This window comes from Mytilus californianus, unplaced genomic scaffold, assembly GCF_021869535.1.
Source record: "Mytilus californianus isolate M0D057914Y unplaced genomic scaffold, xbMytCali1.0.p SCAF_3, whole genome shotgun sequence".
NCBI classification, from domain to species: domain Eukaryota; kingdom Metazoa; phylum Mollusca; class Bivalvia; order Mytilida; family Mytilidae; genus Mytilus; species Mytilus californianus.
In genome coordinates, this window is record NW_026262679.1 from 131,568,091 (window position 1) to 131,587,767 (window position 19,677).

Genomic DNA, 19,677 nt, shown 5'->3' on the forward strand with positions numbered 1-19,677 from the left:
GACCTGCCTATCATAACAGTATCAATGAAATTTTATCACATAGAGTAATTAATATTATAAACAGTGTTATCTTCCTTCGCTTATTGCATATCACCCTGAAATTCTCATATCACTGATTTGAAACCTGAGGAGAACTTATCAGCGACGTCGCTATGTCTGTGGAGAGGTTATCAGTTACGTCACAAATTGTGAGGAGAAATTATCAAGCTTTACTTTCGTTGAGCGTAAATACTGCTCAATGGACGGGAAAGATACCCTACATATAGTGTGGTGACCAGATGATCGCATTTTCTGCCTAAAATACCAGCCACTCGACAAAGTATGAACTTCTTAGCCCACTCACTACACTCACCAGCCTTTAAGGTTCACATTGGGGTTCATGGTATATATTTCACGATGTCAATGTGTAGAAAACCTGGTAATCTATACTTCAATAGTATATATTGCAACCAACCTTGTATCCTATCATATGCACATACGAAGCCTTCCATGGTTCTATGGTAAAAAATTAAAAAAAATAAATTTATAATTCTTATAAATATTATACGTCAATCATGTCAATTTATATCAAGTAAATCATCGTATATGTTTAAGTAAAATGAGTCATTCATTGCTGCATACGGTATTGTTTCAGGAACTTGTATCAAAGATTTTAGCAATTACTTGTCCATTATGCAAAATTGTACCCACTGATATAATTTTGAGCAGCTTAGTCTCATGCAACCTACTCAAATGAAAAACATTTCACACAATTTTTTATAAATAACAATGTGAGACTATGTAGGTGAATAGGAAAATCAAGCAATTGAATGGACAAAATATTTTGACAAGGATGAAAACAAAAACACTTGAATAGACGAATGGGTACATATGTATTTACATTGATTCAAGAGTAACGGTGTTATCAAATGCAAACTGACGTGATTTTTTTAGACAAATACATACCCCACAATTTAGTTGCCTCTTCAATCAGGTCCTGTACCTCTTCTACCTACAAAAAAGTATTAATCTTTGTTGTCAGATCATCAATGATTGGGAATGGTTAAAATGAATAAAGTGTTTACTTAATTTCATCTAACAGAAAATAATTTACTCGCAGTATCCAATTTTCTTGATAGATCCTAGCTTAAATTACTGCTTTTGCTTTAACATTCTATTTGATATTGTCATAAGGACACACTTATTTCTGCAGTATTGCTGAATACATGCTGAGGGGATTGGGAATGAAATATTGTCAAGTTCTACACAAATAACCCGCCGTGGTAGTGGTACCACTTGTCATTTTCATTTATATTTATGTAGCAGTTTTTAAATTTTTCATATGCTTTCAGTGCCTGATGTCATCGAATCACTTTAACGAAACATTTCAATATTTGAAGCCGGTACAACTTTACCCTGTGCAAAAAGTGTGTTGAAAAGATAAAATGACAAGCCATTGCTAATATAAAAATCTTAGATACATTTGATAGCTTTCCATTAAAGATTACTTTTGGAAATCAACAAAAGAAATGCTGTGTTCTGATACGTTACCTTATAAAATATGATGTCCATTTATTGACCAAATTTGTAGAATCTACATAAGAAACAAAAATACATGTTGTATTATATCAGAATAACTATAAATTGACTGCGTGAACAATGTCCAATATATAATTGGGTTAGTGTCTCAGATTTTCATGAGTATTTTGGTTTTTTTTTGTTTTTTTTTTGTCAATTTCGACTTAAAAAACCCAGACAATATGTATTATTTTCGAAATCAACTTTGCTGCAGTAAAAATGTAGCATGCGTAGTTACAGATCAAAATGAATAGTTCTATCCGTCAGAAAATACCCCCCGCCCCTCCCCCAAATATCAAATATTTGTCCCATCAAAACATAACAAATCTGAACGTGACCATAAACTCACCATAACAATAAAAGAACCCTTTCCCTCACAGGGTTCCCTGTAGCAGTGTAGTAAACTAAAAATGCCTTTCGTTTGAACACCATATTCAACTTCATGATCACCATGCAATGTAAACTTCCTTGTTTTAAGTCGTAATTCTTTATCTAAAATTTTCAGTTTCCTTGATCTGTTGACAGTTCTCAGTTCGTAGTTTTCATCACAATGTGTAGATTTTGAAGTTGTCGTCAGCAAAATATTGAAATGACAATAAAGCATTTGTGTGCTATGCCTGTTTTATTTAATTGATTCATATGTCCTGGAATATGTTTGTCAAAATCAAAAACAAAAAGTATAGTTGTCAAACTTCTGTCAGCGTCCTTATCGTCATCATAATCTACACCTCAGAAGAATTTTAATTAAAGTGATGGAAATCACTCATGAAAAGATTGGAAGAGTAGTTTGAATAATTTCTAACTATGTTTAGGTATGGTGTGGACAAAATAGAACACTAATAAAGCACTATTGCTGACAATTGCATTAACTGCAGGTCTTTAGAGGAAAAGCACTTTTACAGAAGATAAAATGAACTAAATGTGAATCAAATTGAATTTCGTTTAAACTGCAGTTTATATATTAACCAAATAATGTTCCCGGTAACATGTTCAAAACAAAGTGTGAATCAAAGATTCTTCTAATATTGAGTTTACCAATTATCCTGGTAAGACATAGGACCGACAGATAGACTTGAAGCTAAGAACTTAAAAAACTTGTTAAAAAATATTCTAAAAAGGTTGTTTTGGGGCATTTTGTAAGTTGAAACATAGGTATACTATTTTTCTCCTCTGAGCATTGCTAATTGATTTTGAAACAATTATAATAATTAATATGACATCGAAGATTACAAGTTGTAGAGTGTATTTTAATCAATTTATAATTTTTAAATATCTTTCAGCAAAGGGCATTGAACATGTACTTTTTCAACATAAACAAATTAAAAAACTTATTTGTTGAAATGTGGATTCTTTCTTGATTGCAAAAATATATATAGTATACACTTCTTATATTCAAATGACTAATATTGTTAACAGACATTTGATTGAGAATAAACTAAAGAAAAAAAGGTTTGTTCTTTTTAAAAGTTTTATAAATTAAATAACTGTTTCAAGCCAATCACTTATAAAAAAAACTAAACAAACTAACCTAAATTGTTGATTAATTACAGATGATTATTGCAGATTTATCAAGTGAATTATAGGCCTTACTTGAATACCTTTTATATATTTATATTTAGATTTCATTTAAAAAAAAAAAGATCTTGTTAATCCTTAATTAATCATTTGTCTTTCAGACAAAATTTACAGAATCACTTTTGTATTGTAGATCAAAAGTAATACACTGTAACAGGCAATGAATAAATCTATCATCTCTATATATCAAACATATCTAATATATGCATTTGTGTATTCAATTATGAGGTCAAATATTTGTGTATTTAGATGTTTATTGAAGGGTCTGTATAATTATGTAAGACTGAGGTTGATTAGTAATGTGGTCAATATGATTGACATTTAAGGAGGTGGGGCATTGTAATTAAGGCCCCACATTGTCTCTGATTGTTTGGTGATCATGACAGTTGTCAATCATACTAGTATTGTATCATTACTCAATTACCTAATCAAAATGATAAAAAAGCCTGCCTATTAACACACCTTAAAGAAACATTACTGAAAATATAATTATTTGTACTGAAAAGCTGTAGGTAAGACATGTATTGATTGATGATATTTTTACCAGTACTGTATATTTAGTGGCATTAAAAGTACATGTAAACGCTATGTAAAATCCCGGTAGTGTATTTATTTTTGAGAACATGTGACAACAATACCAAAACAGGGTATGGACGTGCATCACTGCATAAGTTGTTCTAAAGCAATTCATAAACAATGTCCTTTCAGAGAAGTCAATAAAACATTGACAAAGAATTTTCTTTCATGTCCTACAAATCAAAATCACCAAACCCCAAACCAAATATAAAATCTTTCGTTTTCAAGGGAACCAAGAAAATATTTACGTAAAACTTTCATTGTGGATACAGTGGTTGAATTTTAAAATATCGGCTAACAGGAAGTTGATGCATATCAGATCTAAAAAATATTTCATGTAAATTATGTAAAATCATATGTCCAAACTAAGGTATAAAAAAGTGTGTAAAAAAGTCTTGCCGAGGGTAATTTTTATAGATTTTGTACATATGGGGAAGGCATGATGGACTGTTTGGCATAAATTTGGACCTACGATAAAGACTAACTGAGAGTTAATCCATCTGGGCCTTTTTGGCCTTTTGGACCTTAGACCTTTACCTTTCATTTGCAGTCAGTGTACATTTTCGTTATAATATGTATTGTATCAGTCATTGCTATTCATTTTTGAGGAGATATGAAAACAATGCCAAAACAGAGTCTGGACCTGCGCCACTGAATACAGTTGTTCTAAAGCAATTTGTTTTCAAAGAAGTCATTAAATCATTGACAAATAATTTCCTTTCATGTACAATAAGTAGATAAATTTTCAACTATCTAAAAACAGGAAGTTGCAGTAGGTCAATTCTAAAACTTGCGTACACGTTTCAACTCAAGATCATAAAACCCCAAACCAAATATAAAATCATTAGCTTTCATGGGAAGCAAGAACATATTTACGAAAAACTGTCCTTGTCGTAAAGTGGTTGAATTTAAAAATATCGACAAACAGGAAGTTGATGCATATCAGATCTAAAAATTGCTTTATGTAAAATCATCAAATTTTGCCAGAGGCAAATTCGCAAGATTTAAAAACTCTAATAATTTTTTCGAAAGAAAAAAATAATAGTAGAAATTCTGATTTTCATACATTCATCTGCATAGGCATTGCTGATGTGCATTAGGTAAATTTCTTATGTTGATAATTTCTTTTAACAAAAAGGCAATGACTATGTGATTATTCATAGTCAACAACTCATTTTATTAAAAAAAAAAAAGAATACAGTCCAATTATACGTATAAGGATATGAAAATGTATACATCACAATGAAAACCTGTTTTATTGCAAATTATTTGTGTTTCCCCAAATAAATAAAACATTAATTCAAATAATTCAATATAAAAGTGTTCAATGAAAACAATGGAAGTCATAAGAGTAATAAAAATTCACTGACCTGATATCAATAAGACTTTGTACCGATTGATCCTCCTCCTACTTTCTATCCTTTTCAATGATTTACCTTCCTCCTTCCACTCATGACGTTTGACATTCTTCCTCCTTCCTTTTCTGCGTAAAGGAAAGAAAGGAGGAAGGTATCCTATCAAGAGGAAGGATAAAGGTGTGTGGCACCAACAGGAAGGAGGAAGGTTTGCAGAGAGAAGCGGAAGGAGGAAGATGTGTTGTGATAAGAGGAAGGAGGAAGGTATGTGGTAACAAGAGGAAGAAGGAAAAAGGACGGAGGAAGGTGCGTTTTAAAAGAAAAAGGAAGGAGGAAGGTGTGTTTTAGAAAAAGGAAGGATGAAGGTGTGTTTTAGGGAAAGGAAGGAGGGAGGTATTCGGTAACAAAAGGAAGGAGGACGGTATGTGTGTGTGTGTATGGTTCCAAGAGGAAGGAGGAAGGTGTTCGGCGAGAGGCGGAAGAAGGAAGATGTATTGTGATAAGAGGAAGGTATGTGGTAACAAGAGGAAGGATAAAGGTGTATTTTAGAAAAAGGAAGGAGGAAGGTATTCGGTAACGAAAGGGGGCTGGTGTGTGTGTGGGGGGGAGGGGGGCATGGCTGAACCGAAAATGAACCCAACTGGTCGATTCGGTTTTTGTCCATTGGACATTAGACTTATACATATCATTTTCACCCAGTGTACTTTTACGTTATAATACGTATCGTATCAGTCATTGCTTTTCATTTTTGAGGACATGTGAAAACAATTCCAAAACAGGGTCTGGAACTTCGCCACTTCATACAGTTGTTCTAAAGCAATTTGTTTTCAAAGAAGTCAATCAATCATTGACAAAGAATTTTCTGTCAATGGCTACCTCTTTTGCGTTAATTTGGCTACTGCGGTAATTGGCTACTATTTTGGGATGATTTTGCATGTTATGTTTTTTTTTCCATTTTGGGATATTTGCTATTATCAAATTGATATATTATATTCTCAGACCTCTGATGATAGTTTAGATGAGATCTCCGCAAAATAAAGGAAGAAATTCTAAAAATACACACATATGCGAATGGATACCTTCATAAAAACACTCATACGAATATGTGTACGCACATTTGTATATGTTTCTGTATGTGCATACATATTTGGTTGTGTACCTTTGTGTATGTGCGTACACAAGTGTGAATGTGTGGATACATTTGTTATGTGTATACACATGTGCTTATGTTTTGTATGTGTATACATTTGTGTGTATATGCATGTATATCCTTTTGTTTATGTTTACCCATTTGTATGTATGTACATGTTTGTGTATATGTATACAAATGTATGTATGTGTGTATTCTTTTTGTGTATGTGTTTACACATGTATTTATGTGTGCATACCATTGTGTAAGAGGTACACTTATGTATATATATATGTTAATATTTTTACATATTGGCACACCTTTTTGTATTTGTGTGCACATTTGTACGTGTTTTAATATGTGTACATATGTGTGTACAAATGAGTATACATCAACGTGTTCTGTATAGTCACAATTGGCACTTTTTTGGTTGATGATTGTATAATAATGTAATTTATCAATCTATTCTTGTTTGGGCATCGTTCTATAATATTGTTCTGACATGGCAAATGAAAATAAGTTTGCATTAAAGGCATATATTTATTGTAAGAATACAACATTTTACAAGACCACACTGTTATTCTGCTATCAGAAAAAAAACAAAAGTTTAATAACATACTTTCAAATCTCTTTTAACTTTGTAGTTGTATGTTTTTGGTTACATTTACACACTTTTCATAATTGAAAGCTTCTTAACACATCATGAACTGAAAAGACAGCGATATAATTGGCACCAAGCAACGGAAAATCTTGATTTTGACAAAGTAATAAAGCATCAGTAAACTCAAAAGGAGTAGGTCCAGTAAGATCCCTTTTTGGCCCCAAAATATTGCAGTTTTACATAATTGTTCGAATGCAAACTTATATCTATTTAATGGAAAGTAGAATACTACTGTTACATAAATATGGGCTGTTTTTGACAATACTATGCACATGTATCGGGTACTATCGTCATTAAGTCATGCTAAATTACTGAAATCTTCACAATTTTAGTATTTGAGTTAAATTGTAGACGTTTTCCGTCTTAAATGGAAGTGGCCGCATTTGTGTTCATTTTTAATATTTGAATGTAAGTTGTATTTGATGATAATACATAACATATATAAAGGTTGAGAATGAACACAAATGCGGCCACTTTCATTTTTGACAAAAACCATCTGAAAAGTGATATGTTATGGCATATTTAATAGATTTTTCATATTTTAACTTGAATTTGAGCGTTTTTAATGACTTAATCTGTTCAAATCTTTCACAAAAACTAATTGAATCGACTGAAGTAGACACTTAAGTGTTTAAAAAGTGTCCAAAATCTTTCATCAGATGAACCTGAAGTTTGAGGCCAAAATCGGCCCTTACCGGACCTACTCCTTTGAATGGAAACAAACAAAACCATAAGGATGTTCAAATAAATGTGCCATAATGTAAAGATAAAAAACAGAATACACAATTATGAACGATCTGGCGTTTCTTGACTGTCCTAAAATCAAGACTTAATAAACAGTTGACTAAATGGATACTGCATTACAGCAGTTAAATTCTAAATAAAGATACTACAAAATACAGATTCTTCCTGAATTTCAAGTCAGATTCGCACTCAATTCTTGACTGTCCTTACATCAACACTAAATAAACAGTTGACTAAATGGATGCTGCGTTACGGCAGTTAAATTCTAAATAAAGATACTACAAAATACAGATTATTCCTGAATTTTGAGTCAGATTTAACACATAGATAATTCGTGAATCATATCCAGTTTTCTTTCTTTCTTTATTTTTTTCTTTCGGTGTGGATCCTGTCTGTGATCATTTTCCAATAGTCTTTTCCCGCGAACTTATCTTTAAGTCTAAGGAGTAGTATACATCCTTGTACTGTGGAGTGCAGTGTGTCCATAATGGATGCTCTTGTTATCTTTCCGGAGTTAAGATTTGTTTCACAGAGTCTAATGAGTGTTGACGCTTCATCTTCAGTGAAAGATCTTCGACGATGTTGTTGTAGAGACTCACCAGCCGATTCACTATCATGAACTTTACTTATATAGTGTTTATATTTACTTCTTATTGACGATTCGACACTGCTCGCTATTTTGTCTTCTGGTGTCTCTGTAATCTCTGTGTCAGACTCTTCTGGAGAATCGACTAACTCGTTGCTTAATAACGGGGAGGGTGGTCCGACTATTTCTTCATTGGAGTAGTAATCTATAGTGTTGTCCAAATCTTCATTTCAGGTGGAGAATGTTTTTCTTCTCTTGTTTTTGGCTAGTTGATGCTTTTTTTTACACTTAGCAACGGATCCTCCATCACTCTAGCAATAGTTTTAGCCAGTAGATGCTTTTTTCATTTGGATCCTCCATCACTCTAGCAAGCAATTGACAAACGGGTTATGCTCTCTCTCGCTAATCATAGAGCTGGTAATACTTATCAGCCGTCGACGGCTCATGGGACATGTGCCTGGCTATCTCTTCTCGCGACTCAGGAGCGGCAGCACGTACATGTGTCGATGTACTTTTTCTTATTTTGGTGGCTGAAATAGGCTTTTCTATATGCCCTAGGCTCCATATACGTTTTATCGCTGTGTTCACATTACTAGAGGTCATCTCTAACACGGTTTTATCTGCCTTTGGATACGATACGAAAATGATTCTCTTCCATTCATGTGGTAATTGCGGAATCCTTTTACACATTTCTACATTGTTTGTGAACATACAGTTAATTTCTGGATTTAATCCAAGATCGACTGGCCCTGATGCCATGGTTTTACCTACAGCAATTATTGCAAAGTACAGTGTGCCTTTGACTTCAATGTTCAAACAGGTGTAGAAAGGTTTCGAATAGAGATAGTTTAGGGTTAAGGTTTTTGTTTGGGTTAGGGTTAGGGTTAGGGTTAGTGTTTGGATTAGGTCTATAGACAAATTTGGGATATAGCCATAGATGGAATGATATATTTTGGTTGTGATATGGCTGGTGTATATATAGGGGTAAGGGTTAGGCAGAACTTCTTTTTTCCCAAAAAAATTGCTAAGTACAGTGTTCTTTTGACTTCAATGTTCAAACAGGTGTAGAATGGATTCGAATAGAGATAGTTTCTTACAGTTAACTGTTCCGAAAAGCTAAAAAGGCGATCTAGAGGATAGGACCTTATTTAAATCACTGAAGTGTACAGCCGCACTTTCCGACCTCACTGAAGAAGCGTTTGAGTGAGAGTGAAGCCTAACCCTGACATTAACTCCAACTCCGAAACTACAAAAGATAAAGACATGCGGTCCAAAAATACTGCCCCTTTGGGGTCGATTTTTTAATTTCAATCCGATCGGAGCACAGGATCATGTTGAGATTTGGAAAAGATTGACTTTGAAAAGAGTGAAGCCTTACCCCGACATTAACCCCAACTCCGAAACTACAAAAGATAAAAACTTGCGGTTATCACCATAGGCTTGTTCGTCAAAAAGAACTGCCCCTTATGGGGTCGATTTTTTAATTTCAAGCCGATTGGAGCATAGGATCATACTGAGATTTTGAAAAGATCGACTTTAAAAAGTACCAAAAACCCTAACCTGACCCCCAACCCCTTCCAAACTGTGATTTGTGAGAAGTTCGTGAAAAAACTTAATACGAAAATCCAATCAGTTACACCCCTAGACTTACCCGTTCCAAGATAAAGTAAGGCCTTCAAAATAACGATTTTAACGAATTTGGGGTTTAGGGTTAAGGTTTTTGTTTGGGTTAGGGTTAGGGTTAGGGTTAGTGTTTGGGTTAGGTCTATAGACAAATTTGGGATATAGCTATAGATGGAATGATATATTTTGGTTGTGATATGGTTGGTGTATATATAGGGGTTAGGGTTAGGCAGAACCTTTTTTTTTCCCCAAAAAATTACTAAGTTCAGTGTTCCTTTGACTTCAATGTTCAAACAGGTGTAGTATGAATTCATATGGAGATAGTTTCTTACATTTAACTGTTCCGAAAAGCTAAAAGGGCGATCTAGAGGACGGGACCTTACTAAAATCACTGACGTGTACAGCCGCACTTTCCGACCTCACTGAGGTAGTGTTTGTGTGAGAGTGAAGCCCTACCCCGACATTAACTCCAACTCCGAAACTACAAAAAATAAAGACATGCGGTCCAAAAATACTGCCATTTTGGGGTCGATTTTTTATTTTCAATCCGATCGGAGCACAGGATCATGTTGAGATTTGGAAAAGATTGACTTTGAAAAAAGTGAAGCCTAACCCCGACATTAACTCCAACTCCGAAACTACAAAAAATAAAGACATGCGGTCTGAAAATACTGCCCCTATGAGTCGATTTTTTAATTTCAATCCTATCGGAGCACTGGATCATGTTGAGATTTAAAAAAGATCGACTTTGAAAAGAGTGAAGCCTAACCCCGACATTAACACCAACTCCGAAACTACAAAAGATAAAAACTTGCGGTTATCACCATAGGCTTGTTCGTCAAAAAGAACTGCCACTTATGGGGTCGATTTTTTAATTTCAAGCCGATTGGAGCATAGGATCATACTGAGATTTTGAAAAGATCGACTTTAAAAAGTACCAAAATCCCTAACCTGACCCCCAACCCCTCCCAAACTGTGATTTGTGAGAAGTTCGTGAAAAAACTTAATTCGAAAATCCAATCAGTTACCCCCCTAGACTTGCCCGTTCCAAGATAAAGTAAGGCCTTCAAAATAACGATTTTAACGAATTTGGGGTTTAGGGTTTAGGTTTTTGTTTGGGTTAGGGTTAGGGTTAGGGTTAGTGTTTGGGTTAGGTCTATAGACAAATTTGGGATATAGCCATAGATGGAATGATATATTTTGGTTGTGATATGGTTGGTGTATATATAGGGGTTAGGGTTAGGCAGAATTTTTTTTTCCCCAAAAAATTACTAAGTACAGTGTTCCTTTGACTTCAATGTTCAAACAGGTGTAGAATGAATTCATATGGAGATAGTTTCTTACATTTAACTGTTCCGAAAAGCTAAAAAGGCGATCTAGAGGACGGGACCTTACTAAAATCACTGACGTGTACAGCCGCACTTTCCGACCTCACTGAGGAAGTGTTTGTGTGAGAGTGAAGCCCAACCCCGACATTAACTCCAACTCCGAAACTACAAAAAATAAAGACATGCGGTCCAAAAATACTGCCATTTTGGGGTCGATTTTTTATTTTCAATCCGATCGGAGCACAGGATCATGTTGAGAGATGGAAAAGATTGACTTTGAAAAGAGTGAAGCCTAACCCCGACATTAACACCAACTCCGAAACTACAAAAGATAAAAACTTGCAGTTATCACCATAGGCTTGTTCGTCAAAAAGTACTGTTCCTAACGGGGTCGATTTTTAATTTCAAGCCGATTGGAGCCTAGGATCATACTGAGATTTTGAAAAGAGCGACTTTGAAAAGTACCAAAAACCCTAACCTGACTCCCCACCCCTCCCAAACTGTGATTTGTGAGAAGTTCGTGAAAAAACTTAATACGAAAATCCAATCAGTTACCCCCCTAGACTTACCCGTTCGAAGATAAAGTAAGGCCTTCAAAATAACGATTTTAACGAATTTGGGGTTTAGGGTTAAGGTTTTTGTTTGGGTTAGGGTTAGGGTTAGGGTTAGTGTTTGGGTTAGGTCTATAGACAAATTTGGGATATAGCTATAGATGGAATGATATATTTTGGTTGTGATATGGTTGGTGTATATATAGGGGTTAGGGTTAGGCAGAACCTTTTTTTTTCCCCAAAAAATTACTAAGTTCAGTGTTCCTTTGACTTCAATGTTCAAACAGGTGTAGTATGAATTCATATGGAGATAGTTTCTTACATTTAACTGTTCCGAAAAGCTAAAAGGGCGATCTAGAGGACGGGACCTTACTAAAATCACTGACGTGTACAGCCGCACTTTCCGACCTCACTGAGGAAGTGTTTGTGTGAGAGTGAAGCCCTACCCCGACATTAACTCCAACTCCGAAACTACAAAAAATAAAGACATGCGGTCCAAAAATACTGCCATTTTGGGGTCGATTTTTTATTTTCAGTCCGATCGGAGCACAGGATCATGTTGAGATTTGGAAAAGATTGACTTTGAAAAAAGTGAAGCCTAACCCCGACATTAACTCCAACTCCGAAACTACAAAAAATAAAGACATGCGGTCTGAAAATACTGCCCCTATGAGTCGATTTTTTAATTTCAATCCTATCGGAGCACTGGATCATGTTGAGATTTAAAAAAGATCGACTTTGAAAAGAGTGAAGCCTAACCCCGACATTAACACCAACTCCGAAACTACAAAAGATAAAAACTTGCGGTTATCACCATAGGCTTGTTCGTCAAAAAGAACTGCCACTTATGGGGTCGATTTTTTAATTTCAAGCCGATTGGAGCATAGGATCATACTGAGATTTTGAAAAGATCGACTTTAAAAAGTACCAAAATCCCTAACCTGACCCCCAACCCCTCCCAAACTGTGATTTGTGAGAAGTTCGTGAAAAAACTTAATACGAAAATCCAATCAGTTACCCCCCTAGACTTGCCCGTTCCAAGATAAAGTAAGGCCTTCAAAATAACGATTTTAACGAATTTGGGGTTTAGGGTTTAGGTTTTTGTTTGGGTTAGGGTTAGGGTTAGGGTTAGTGTTTGGGTTAGGTCTATAGACAAATTTGGGATATAGCCATAGATGGAATGATATATTTTGGTTGTGATATGGTTGGTGTATATATAGGGGTTAGGGTTAGGCAGAATTTTTTTTTCCCCAAAAAATTACTAAGTACAGTGTTCCTTTGACTTCAATGTTCAAACAGGTGTAGAATGAATTCATATGGAGATAGTTTCTTACATTTAACTGTTCCGAAAAGCTAAAAAGGCGATCTAGAGGACGGGACCTTACTAAAATCACTGACGTGTACAGCCGCACTTTCCGACCTCACTGAGGAAGTGTTTGTGTGAGAGTGAAGCCCAACCCCGACATTAACTCCAACTCCGAAACTACAAAAAATAAAGACATGCGGTCCAAAAATACTGCCATTTTGGGGTCGATTTTTTATTTTCAATCCGATCGGAGCACAGGATCATGTTGAGAGATGGAAAAGATTGACTTTGAAAAGAGTGAAGCCTAACCCCGACATTAACACCAACTCCGAAACTACAAAAGATAAAAACTTGCAGTTATCACCATAGGCTTGTTCGTCAAAAAGTACTGTTCCTAACGGGGTCGATTTTTAATTTCAAGCCGATTGGAGCATAGGATCATACTGAGATTTTGAAAAGATCGACTTTAAAAAGTACCAAAATCCCTAACCTGACCCCCAACCCCTCCCAAACTGTGATTTGTGAGAAGTTCGTGAAAAAACTTAATACGAAAATCCAATCAGTTACCCCCCTAGACTTACCCGTTCCAAGATAAAGTAAGGCCTTCAAAAAAACGATTTTAACGAATTTGGGGTTTAGGGTTTAGGTTTTTGTTTGGGTTAGGGTTAGGGTTAGGGTTAGTGTTTGGGTTAGGTCTATAGACAAATTTGGGATATAGCCATAGATGGAATGATATATTTTGGTTGTGATATGGTTGGTGTATATATAGGGGTTAGGGTTAGGCAGAATTTTTTTTTCCCCAAAAAATTACTAAGTACAGTGTTCCTTTGACTTCAATGTTCAAACAGGTGTAGAATGAATTCATATGGAGATAGTTTCTTACATTTAACTGTTCCGAAAAGCTAAAAAGGCGATCTAGAGGACGGGACCTTACTAAAATCACTGACGTGTACAGCCGCACTTTCCGACCTCACTGAGGAAGTGTTTGTGTGAGAGTGAAGCCCAACCCCGACATTAACTCCAACTCCGAAACTACAAAAAATAAAGACATGCGGTCCAAAAATACTGCCATTTCGGGGTCGATTTTTTAATTTCAATCCTATCGGAGCACTTGATCATATTGAGATTTGGAAAAGATTGACTTTGAAAAGAGTGAAGCCTAACCCTAACATTAACCCCAACTCCGAAACTACAAAAGATAAAAACTTGCTGTTATCACCATAGGCTTGATCGTCAAAAAGTACTGCCCCTAACGGGGTCGATTTTTTAATTTCAAGCCGATTGGAGCATAGGATCATACTGAGATTTTGAAAAGAGCGACTTTGAAAAGTACCAAAAACCCTAACCTGACCCCCACCCCTCCCAAACTGTGATTTGTGAGAAGTTCGTGAAAAAACTTAATACGAAAATCCAATCAGTTACCCCCCTAGACTTACCCGTTCCAAGATAAAGTAAGGCCTTCAAAATAACGATTTTAACGAATTTGGGGTTTAGGGTTAAGGTTTTTGTTTGGGTTAGGGTTAGGGTTAGGGTTAGTGTTTGGGTTAGGTCTATAGACAAATTTGGGATATAGCTATAGATGGAATGATATATTTTGGTTGTGATATGGTTGGTGTATATATAGGGGTTAGGGTTAGGCAGAATTTTTTTTTCCCCAAAAAATTACTAAGTATAGTGTTCCTTTGACTTCAATGTTCAAACAGGTGTAGAATGAATTCATATGGAGATAGTTTCTTACATTTAACTGTTCCGAAAAGCTAAAAAGGCGATCTAGAGGACGGGACCTTACTAAAATCACTGACGTGTACAGCCGCACTTTCCGACCTCACTGAGGAAGTGTTTGTGTGAGAGTGAAGCCCAACCCCGACATTAACTCCAACTCCGAAACTACAAAAAATAAAGACATGCGGTCCAAAAATACTGCCATTTCGGGGTCGATTTTTTAATTTCAATCCTATCGGAGCACTTGATCATATTGAGATTTGGAAAAGATTGACTTTGAAAAGAGTGAAGCCTAACCCTAACATTAACCCCAACTCCGAAACTACAAAAGATAAAAACTTGCTGTTATCACCATAGGCTTGATCGTCAAAAAGTACTGCCCCTAACGGGGTCGATTTTTTAATTTCAAGCCGATTGGAGCATAGGATCATACTGAGATTTTGAAAAGAGCGACTTTGAAAAGTACCAAAAACCCTAACCTGACCCCCACCCCTCCCAAACTGTGATTTGTGAGAAGTTCGTGAAAAAACTTAATACGAAAATCCAATCAGTTACCCCCCTAGACTTACCCGTTCCAAGATAAAGTAAGGCCTTCAAAATAACGATTTTAACGAATTTGGGGTTTAGGGTTAAGGTTTTTGTTTGGGTTAGGGTTAGGGTTAGGGTTAGTGTTTGGGTTAGGTCTATAGACAAATTTGGGATATAGCTATAGATGGAATGATATATTTTGGTTGTGATATGGTTGGTGTATATATAGGGGTTAGGGTTAGGCAGAACCTTTTTTTTTCCCAAAAAAATTACTAAGTTCAGTGTTCCTTTGACTTCAATGTTCAAACAGGTGTAGTATGAATTCATATGGAGATAGTTTCTTACATTTAACTGTTCCGAAAAGCTAAAAGGGCGATCTAGAGGACGGGACCTTACTAAAATCACTGACGTGTACAGCCGCACTTTCCGACCTCACTGAGGAAGTGTTTGTGTGAGAGTGAAGCCCTACCCCGACATTAACTCCAACTCCGAAACTACAAAAAATAAAGACATGCGGTCCAAAAATACTGCCATTTTGGGGTCGATTTTTTATTTTCAATCCGATCGGAGCACAGGATCATGTTGAGATTTGGAAAAGATTGACTTTGAAAAAAGTGAAGCCTAACCCCGACATTAACTCCAACTCCGAAACTACAAAAAATAAAGACATGCGGTCTGAAAATACTGCCCCTATGAGTCGATTTTTTAATTTCAATCCTATCGGAGCACTGGATCATGTTGAGATTTAAAAAAGATCGACTTTGAAAAGAGTGAAGCCTAACCCCGACATTAACACCAACTCCGAAACTACAAAAGATAAAAACTTGCGGTTATCACCATAGGCTTGTTCGTCAAAAAGAACTGCCACTTATGGGGTCGATTTTTTAATTTCAAGCCGATTGGAGCATAGGATCATACTGAGATTTTGAAAAGATCGACTTTTAAAAAGTACCAAAATCCCTAACCTGAACCCCAACCCCTCCCAAACTGTGATTTGTGAGAAGTTCGTGAAAAAACTTAATACGAAAATCCAATCAGTTACCCCCCTAGACTTACCCGTTCCAAGATAAAGTAAGGCCTTCAAAATAACGATTTTAACGAATTTGGGGTTTAGGGTTTAGGTTTTTGTTTGGGTTAGGGTTAGGGTTAGGGTTAGTGTTTGGGTTAGGTCTATAGACAAATTTGGGATATAGCCATAGATGGAATGATATATTTTGGTTGTGATATGGTTGGTGTATATATAGGGGTTAGGGTTAGGCAGAATTTTTTTTTCCCCAAAAAATTACTAAGTACAGTGTTCCTTTGACTTCAATGTTCAAACAGGTGTAGAATGAATTCATATGGAGATAGTTTCTTACATTTAACTGTTCCGAAAAGCTAAAAAGGCGATCTAGAGGACGGGACCTTACTAAAATCACTGACGTGTACAGCCGCACTTTCCGACCTCACTGAGGAAGTGTTTGTGTGAGAGTGAAGCCCAACCCCGACATTAACTCCAACTCCGAAACTACAAAAAATAAAGACATGCGGTCCAAAAATACTGCCATTTTGGGGTCGATTTTTTATTTTCAATCCGATCGGAGCACAGGATCATGTTGAGAGATGGAAAAGATTGACTTTGAAAAGAGTGAAGCCTAACCCCGACATTAACACCAACTCCGAAACTACAAAAGATAAAAACTTGCAGTTATCACCATAGGCTTGTTCGTCAAAAAGTACTGTTCCTAACGGGGTCGATTTTTAATTTCAAGCCGATTGGAGCATAGGATCATACTGAGATTTTGAAAAGAGCGACTTTGAAAAGTACCAAAAACCCTAACCTGACTCCCCACCCCTCCCAAACTGTGATTTGTGAGAAGTTCGTGAAAAAACTTAATACGAAAATCCAATCAGTTACCCCCCTAGACTTACCCGTTCCAAGATAAAGTAAGGTTTCAAAATAACGATTTTAACGAATTTGGGGTTTAGGGTTAAGGTTTTTGTTTGGGTTAGAGTTAGGGTTAGGGTTAGTGTTTGGGTTAGGTCTATAGACACATTTGGGATATAGCTATAGATGGAATGATATATTTTGGTTGTGATATAGTTGGTGTATATATAGGGGTTAGGGTTAGGCAGAACTTTTTTTTCCCCAAAAAAATTACTAAGTACAGTGTTCCTTTGACTTTAATGTTCAAACAGGTGTAGAATGGATTCGAATAGAGATAGTTTCTTACAGTTAACTGTTCCGAAAAACTAAAAAGGCGATCTAGAGGACGGGACCTTATTAAAATCACTGAAGTGTACAGCCGCACTTCCGACCTCACTGAAGAAGCGTTTGTGTGAGAGTGGAGAATAACCCAGACATTAACTCCAACTCCGACACTACAAAAAATAAAGACATGCGGTCCAAAAATACTGCCCCTTTGGGGTCGATTTTTAAATTTCAATCCGATCGGAGCACATGATCATGTTAAGATTTGGAAAAGATTGACTTTGAAAAGAGTGAAGCCTAACCCCGACATTAACCCCAACTCCGAAACTACAAAAGATAAAAACTTGCGGTTATCACCATAGGCTTGTTCGTCAAAAAGTACTGTCCCTATTGGGGACGATTTTTTAATTTCAAGCCGATTGGAGCATAGGTTCATACTGAAATTTTGAAAAGATCGACTTTGAAAAGTACCAAAAACCCTAACCTGACCCCCCACCCCTCCCAAACTGTGATTTGTGAGAAGTTCGTGATAAAACTTAATACGAAAATCCAATCAGTTACCCCCTAGACTTACCCGTTCCAAGATAAAGTAAGGCCTTCAAAATAACGAATTTAACGAATTTGGGGTTTAGGGTTAAGGTTTTTGTTTGGGTTAGGGTTAGGGTTAGGGTTAGTGTTTGGGTTAGGTCTATAGACAAATTTGGGATATAGCCATAGATGGAATGATATATTTTGGTTGTGATATGGCTGGTGAATATATAGGGGTTAGGGTTAGGCAGAACTTCTTTTTTCCCCAAAAAATTGCTAAGTACAGTGTGCCTTTGACTTCAATGTTCAAACAGGTGTAGAATGGATTCGAATAGAGATAGTTTCTTACAATTAACTGTTCCGAAAAGCTAAAAAGGCGATCTTAAGGACGGGACCTTATTAAAATCAATGAAGTGTACAACCGCACTTTCCGACCTCACTGAAGAAGCGTTTGTGTGAGAGTGAAGCCCAACCCCGACATAAACTCCAACTCTGAAACTACAAAAGATAAAAACTTGCGGTCTGCACCATAGGCTTGCTCGTCAAAATGTACTGCCCCTAACGGAGTCTATTTTTTTAATTTCAAGCCGATCGGAGCATAGAATCATACTGAGATTTTGAAAAGATCGACTTTGAAAAGTACCAAAAACCCTAACCTGAACCCCCACCCCTCCCAAACTGTGATTTGTGAGAGGTTCGTGAAAAAACTTAATACGAAAATCCAATCGGTTAACCCCTAGACTTACCCGTTTTAAGATAAAGTAAGGCCTTCAAAATAACGATTTTAGCGAATTTGGGGTTTGGGTTATGGTTACGGTTTTTGTTTGAGTTAGGGTTAGGGTTAGGGTTAGTGTTTGGGTAAGGTCTATAGACAAATTTGGGGTATAAAAATAGACGGAATAATATATTATGGTTGTGATATGGCTGGTGTATATATAGAGGTAAGGGCTAGGCAGAACTTCTTTTTTCCCCAAAAAATTGCTAAGTACAGCGTGCCTTTGACTCCAATGTTTAAACAGATGTAGAATGGATTCGAATAGAGATAGTTTCTTACAGTTAACTGTTCCGAAAAGCTAAAAAGGCGATCTAGAGGACGGGACCTTATTAAAATCACTGAAGTTTACAGCCGTACTTTCCGACCTCACTGAAGAAGCGTTTGTGTGAGAGTGAAGCCTAACCCGGACATTAACTCCAATTCCGAAACTACAAAAGATAAAGACATGCGGTCCAAAAATACTGCCCCTTTGAGTCGATTTTTTAATTTCAAGCCGATCGGAGCATAGGATCATACTGAGATTTTGAAAAGATCGACTTTGAAAAGTACCAAAAACCCTAACCTGACCCCCCATCCCTCCCAAACTGTGATTTGTGAGAAGTTCGTGATAAAACTTAATACGAAAATCCAATCAGTTACCCCCTAGACTTACCCGTTCCAAGATAAAGTAAGGCCTTCAAAATAACGAATTTAACGAATTTGGGGTTTAGGGTTAAGGTTTTTGTTTGGGTTAGGGTTAGGGTTAGGGTTAGTGTTTGGGTTAGGTCTATAGACAAATTTGGGATATAGCCATAGATGGAATGATATATTTTGGTTGTGATATGGCTGGTGAATATATAGGGGTTAGGGTTAGGCAGAACTTCTTTTTTCCCCAAAAAATTGCTAAGTACAGTGTGCCTTTGACTTCAATGTTCAAACAGGTGTAGAATGGATTCGAATAGA